Source organism: Podarcis bocagei, assembly GCF_964188305.1.
Source record: "Podarcis bocagei genome assembly, chromosome: W".
Lineage (NCBI taxonomy): Eukaryota > Metazoa > Chordata > Lepidosauria > Squamata > Lacertidae > Podarcis > Podarcis bocagei.
This window is the reverse complement of record NC_138131.1, coordinates 77648030-77654929: the sequence shown is the minus strand read 5'-3', so window position 1 is coordinate 77654929 and position 6900 is coordinate 77648030.

The following is a 6900-nucleotide window of genomic DNA, read 5'->3' as shown; positions in this document are numbered from 1 at the left end:
AACCCGAACCCGAACCCGAACCCGAACCCAAACGCTAACCCTACCCTAACGCTAACCCTATCCCTAACCCTAATCCTAATCCTAATCCTAATCCTAATCTTAATCCTAATCCTAATCCTAATCCTAACCCTAACCATAGCAAAGCGAAGTGTAATAAGCCTAAACAAAGCCAAACAGGTTGTTTTGTGTTCGAGCTACATAGAAAGAAGAATCTTGGATTTCGCTTATTTCAAGTCTTGTTCTTTGGTGTTAATGCACTTTGACCCAGAAATTGCAAAATGTGTGTAATGAAACGAAAATAACGCAACACCGTCTTTTCACTTCCATATGCGTAGGATATGGTTCTATCTGAATAAATAGAGGTTGAAAAAATTTCTATTGTTCTTTCACTGGTCAATCACAAGAACCCTAACCCTAACCCTAACCCTAACCCTAACCCTAACCCTAACCCTAACCCTAACCCTAACCCTAACCTAAACCCTAACCCTAACCCTAAGCCGAACCCGAACCCGAACCCAAAACCTAACGCTAACCCCAACCCAAACGCTAACCCTAACCCTAACCCTAACCCTAACCCTAACCCTAACCCTAACCCTAACCCTAACCCTAATCCTAACCTAAACCCTAACCCTAACCCTAAGCCGAACCCGAACCCGAACCCGAACCCAAAACCTAACGCTAACCCTAACCCAAACGCTAACCCTAACCCTAAACCTACCCTAACCCTAACCCTAACCCTAACCCTAATCCTAATCCTAATCCTAATCCTAATCCTAATCCTAATCCTAATCCTAACCCCAACCCCAACCCTAACCTTAACCCTAACCCCAACGCTAACCCTAACTGTCACCCTAACCCTAACCTTAACCCTAAGCACAGCAACTTGGATTGTTCTTTCGGTGGTCATTCACCCTAACCCTAACCCTAACCCAAACACTAACCCTAACCCTAACCCTAACCCTAACCCTAACCCTAACCCTAACCCCAACCCTAACCCTAACCCTAACCCTAACCCTAACCCCAACCCTAACCCTAACCATAACCCCAACCCTAACCCTAACTGTCACCCTAACCCTAACCTTAACCCTAATCACAGCAAAGCAAAGTGTAATAAGCCTAAACAAAGCCAAACAGGTTGTTTTGTGTTACAGCTACATAGAAAGAAGAATCTTGGATTTCCCTTATTTCAAGTCGTTTTCTTCGGTGTTAATGTGCATTGACCCAGAAATCGCAAAGTGTGTAATGAGACTAAAATAACGCTTACATATGCGTAGAAAGAAGACGAATAAGCTTTGCTTGGTCTTATTTCAATTCGCATGGTGTTTTGTGGGTGTGCACCGGAATCACCCCCGACCTAAGCAAAAGGGTGTTTTGGGTGCCATCTACATAAAAAAAAGATGATAAAGCTCTGATTGGGTTTATTTCATAGAATCATAGAGTTGGAAGAGACCACAAGGTCCATCGAGTCCAACCCCCTGCCAAGCATATTTCAAATTGGTGTTTTGGGGGTTAGAAAGCACGTTCACTCAAAAATCGCAGAGTGACATTTTTGTTATCAGCCCAAATCAAGCATAGGTGTTTTGTTTCCATTTCAATAGAAGGAGGACAAATAAGCTTGGATTGTTCTTTCGGTGGTCATTCACCCTGATCCTAACCCTAACCCTAACGCTAACCCTAACCCTAACCCTAACCCTAACCCTAACCCTAACGCTAACCCTAACGCTAACCCTAACCCGAACCCTAACCCCAACCCCAACCCTAAACCTAACCCTAACCAAAGTTTAATAAGCCTAAACAAAGCCAAACAGGTTGTTTTGTGTTACAGCTACATAGAAAGAAAAATCTTGGTTTTCACTTATTTCAAATCGTTTTCTTTGGTGTTAATGCACATTGACCCAGAAATCGCAAAGTGTGTGTAATGAAACCAAAATAACACAACACTGTTGTCAGGGGCTCAGGAACAGAGGTACAGGGGAGAGAGGAAATGGAGAGCGAAGGGGAAGAATCTGAGGGCAGCGTAGGGGAGTATGACAGCGACCCGAGAGATTTCATGAGCTTCTCCAGCGAATCAGAAGATTCCCAGAAGGAGGCGCCGATGGTCAGGGCAAGGGGGGTCCCAGGGGGAACACACCAGAAACAAGGGGCCAGTGGGGACTCCCAAAGCAGCAGCGGGAGATCAGGACCAGCTTCCCAACCAGAGCGTAGTGGGGGGGAAGAGTCTCAGGTGTCCGGACCAGCGTCTCCTCCAGCAGGGAGAGAAGATGAGTCAGGGCTGACCACGCCTCTATCGGAGAGTGGGGGAACGGAGGGGAGGTCAGGTCCAGCTAGCCTCCCAGAAGGGGGAAGCAGTGACAGGAGCAGTGTAACGGTCAGGAGGAAGGTTGCCGGCTGGGCGCGAGCGCCAAGTTCGAATGTACAGGCGCGGGGGACAGCAGAAAACCCGGATTGGGAGGCAGGTCCTAAAGCCCGCCGGAGACAGGGGGAAGACTCAGGGGACTCAGCGTCAGATGAGTCTAGGAAGGGCGAGACCCCAGCTGACAGGCGGAGCCAGAGGAGGAAAGAGCAAAGGACGAGGTGGAGCAAGGCTAGAGTCTTAAACTGGTGTCTGGGGGGAGGAGATTCAGACGGAGCTTCGACGGTCTAGAGTTTCAGACGTAGAGCTGCGCGCTACGGTTGTGAAGGTGAAACTGAACTTCAATAAAGACTTTTGTATATAACAACGAACTGGCGTTGGTCCTTTGTGAGCTGGGACCTCGGGCAGCTCTGACAACCATCTTTTTGTTTCCATATGCGTTGAAAGAAGACGAATAAGCTTTGATTGGGCTTATTACAATTCGCATGGTGTTTTTTGGGTGTGCACCGGAATCACCACCGACCTAAGCCAAAGGGTGTTTTGGGTGCCATCTACATAAAAAAAAGATGATAAAGCTCTGATTGGTTTTATTTCAAATTGGTGTTTTGGGGATTAGAAAGCACGTTCACTCAAAAATAGCAGAGTGACATTTTTGTTATCAGCCCAAATCAAGCATAAGTGTTTCGGTTCTATGTCAATAGAAGGAGGACGAATAAACTTGGATTGTTCTTTCGTGATCATTCACCCTAACCCTAACCCTAACCCTAACCTTAACCTTAACCTTAACCTTAACCTTAACCTTAACCTTAACCTTAACCTTAACCTTAACCTTAACCCTAGCCCTAGCCCTAGCCCTAGCCCTAACCCTAACCCTAACCCTAACCCTAACCCTAACCGTAAGTGTCAGAGCTGCCCGAGGTCCTAGCTCACAAAGGACCAACGCCGGTTCGTTGTTATATACAAAAGTCTTTATTGAAGTTCAGTTTTGCTTTCACAACCGCAGCGCACAGCTCTACGTCTGAAACTCTAGACCACTGAAGCTCCGTCTGAATCTCAGCAGTTGAAGAAGGAGCAAAAAGGGTTTTCTTGTGTGTGTGTGTTTCTTTGTGGCTGATTAGCTGTTCTCCCTGTGCAAAGGTCAGAGGGGGCAGGGTTTCTGTTGAGGCAGGGGATTAGCTGTGGGAGGAGCTTATCAGACCTAGCAGGGCAGCAGTTGAAGAAGGAGCAAAAAAGGTTTTCTTGTGTGTGTGTGTGTTTCTTTGTGGCTGATTAGCTGTTCTCCCTGTGCAAAGGTCAGAGGGGGCAGGGTTTCTGTTGAGGCAGGGGATTAGCTGTGGGAGGAGCTTATCAGACCTAGCAGGGCAGCAGTTGAAGAAGGAGCAAAAAAGGTTTTCTTGTGTGTGTGTGTGTGTGTGTGTGTGTGTGTGTTTCTTTGTGGCTGATTAGCTTTTAGATTTAGGGGAGCTAGTCTCAAACGTTTGTTGGGGGAGACCTAGGTTGTTTTTTTCTTGTGGGGGGAGTTATTTGTCCTGTGTTCACGCTTTTTATGATGGAGGACCGCTGTAGCCACCCCCAACGACACGTTCTCAGGATGGAGGGGGAGGGAACAGCTGCAGTCGCCTGCAGTTCCTGCACAATGTTTGCCATCTTGCCAAAGGTTGCAGGCAGCGTTACCTGCAGCAATTGCATGTTGATTGCCCTCTTAAAAGACAAAGTCCAGCAACTGGGGGAACGTGTAGCTACGCTCCAAAGAATTAGAGAGCTGGAGCTCTTCTTGGAAGCAACAGAGCACACCGTCTCCACCAAGGAGGAGACAGGGGACTCCCCTGAGAAGGAGGCTAGTTCACCAACACAGGAGCCAGATATATGGAGAAACGTGACTCAAAGAAGTAGGAGGCCCAGGGTTCGCTCTGATTGTTTAGAAATACACAGTCGCTTTGAGGTCCTCTCCCCTAGCATGGAAGACGAAGAGCAGACTCCATTTGAGGATCTCTCCCTCATTACAGTCGATCAGGTATATGAAGACGAGCAGCAAAGTCAGTCCTCAGGGAATGTGCAGGCGACCTTGGAACGGACAGCTCACGGAAGAACCCCGACCAAACCCAAGAGGAGGCGTGTAGTGGTGATAGGGGATTCCCTACGGAGGGGAACAGAAGCAGTGATCTGTGGGCCTGACAAGATGTCACGGGAACTGTGCTGTCTCCCCGGGGCTAAGATCCAAGATGTAACTGAACGACTGCAAGGAATCATAAAACCCACTGACAAATACCCCTTCCTCTTGGTTCATGTGGGAACCAATGACACTGCAAGCAATAGCCCCCAGAAGATCAAAAGAGACTACGAGGCTCTCGGCAGGAAATTGAAGCAACTAAATGCACAAATTGTCATCTCATCTCTCCTCCCAGTTGAAAGACGTGGCCCAGGGAGAGAGGGAAAAATAGTGGAAGTGAACAGCTGACTTCGTAAATGGTGTAAACAGGAACGGTTTGGATTCTTAGATCACAGACTGCAGTTTCTTGAAGATGGACTTCTGGCAAGCGATGGGCTGCACCTCACAACGGTTGGGAGAAATGTTTTTGCCAAAAATCTCAGAAACCTCATCAGGAGGGCTTTAAACTGACTAATGTGGGGGAGGGAGACAGTGCTCCTGAAGGTAGGAGTCTATCAATTGATGAAGATGATCATCCAAATGTCATAGACCAAATGGAGCAAACAGCACGCAGACCTAGTGGTGGGAGAAAAAAAATCCTTAAATAAGAGACACGGGGGAATGATTAATGGACTTCAATGTCTGTACACTAATGCACAAAGCATGGGAAATAAACAAGATGAGCTTGAGCTCTTGGTACAGCAAACTAAATATGACATAATAGGCATCACTGAAACCTGGTGGGATAAGTCCCACGATTGGAATGTAATAATGGGGGGATACAAACTATTTCAGAGAAACAGACTAGACAAGAAAGGAGGAGGAGTGGCTTTATATGTCAGGGATGTGTATACCTGTGAAGAGATCCAAGATTTAGAACCTCAAAGCCAAAGTGAGAGCATTTGGGTCAAAATTAAGGGAGAGAAGAATAACAGAGATCTCATTGTGGGAGTTTACTATAGATCCCCAAGCCAAACGGAGGACATAGATGATGCCTTCCTGGAACAGATGGCCAAGCATGCAAAAGGAAGGGAGATAGTAGTAATGGGGGACTTCAATTACCCGGATATTTGTTGGATGTCAAACTCAGCCAAGAGCATAAGGTCAAACAGATTCCTCACTGGCCTTGCAGACAACTTCATTGTCCAGAAAGTGGGAGAAGCAACAAGAGGAACAGCCATTTTAGATCTGGTCCTAACCAATGTTGATGACCTGGTTAGTGGGGTAGAAGTGGAAGGATCATTAGGCGCGAGTGATCATGCTCTTCTGAAGTTTACTATACAGCAGAAAGGAGCAGCCAAGCATACTAGGACTCAATTTCTTGACTTTAAGAAAGCCGACTTCATAAAACTTAGGGAAGTGCTGGGTGAGATCCCATGGACAGTAATACTAAAAGGAAAGGGAGTTCATGATGGCTGGGAGTTTGTTAAGAGGGAGATAGTAAAAGCACAACGTCAGGCAATACCAATGAGACAGAAACATGGAAGGTGCTTAAAGAAGCCAGGGTGGCTATCTAAAGAACTTTTAACTGAGTTAAGATTAAAAAAGGATGTGTACAAAAAATGGAAAAGGGGGGAAACCACCAAAGAGGAATTCAAACAAATAGCCAGCACGTGTAGACACAAAGTCAGAAAAGCTAAAGCACAGAATGAACTCAAGCTGGCTAGAGAGGTTAAAAGCAACAAAAAAGGCTTTTATGGGTATGTTCGTAGCAAAAGGAAGAACAAAGAAACAGTGGGGTCACTCAGAGGAGAAGATGGTGAAATGCAAACAGGGGACACAGAAAGGGCTGAACTCCTCAATGCCTTCTTTGCCTCAGTCTTCTCCGATAAAGAAAACAATGCCCGACCTGAAGAATTTGGAGCAAATGATTCAGCAAAGGAAACACAGCCCAGGATAACTAAGGAGATAGTACAAGAATACTTGGCTAGTTTAGATGTATTCAAGTCTCCAGGGCCAGATGAACTGCATCCAAGAGTATTAAAAGAACTGGCAGATGTGATCTCAGAACCACTGGCAGTCATCTTTGAGAATTCCTGGAGAACAGGCGAAGTCCCGGGAGACTGGAGGAGGGCAAATGTTGTCCCTATTTTCAAAAAGGGGAAAAGAGAGGACCCAAATAATTACCGCCCAGTCAGTCTGACATCAATACCTGGGAAGATTCTGGAGCAGATCATTAAGCAAACAGTCTGTGAGCACCTAGAAAGGAATGCTGTGATCACCAATAGTCAGCATGGATTTCTGAAAAATAAGTCATGTCAGACTAACCTGATCTCCTTTTTTGACAGAATTACAAGCCTGGTAGATGAAGGGAACGCAGTGGATGTAGCCTACCTTGATTTCAGCAAGGCATTTGACAAGGTGCCCCATGATATTCTTGTAAAGAAGCTGGTAAAAT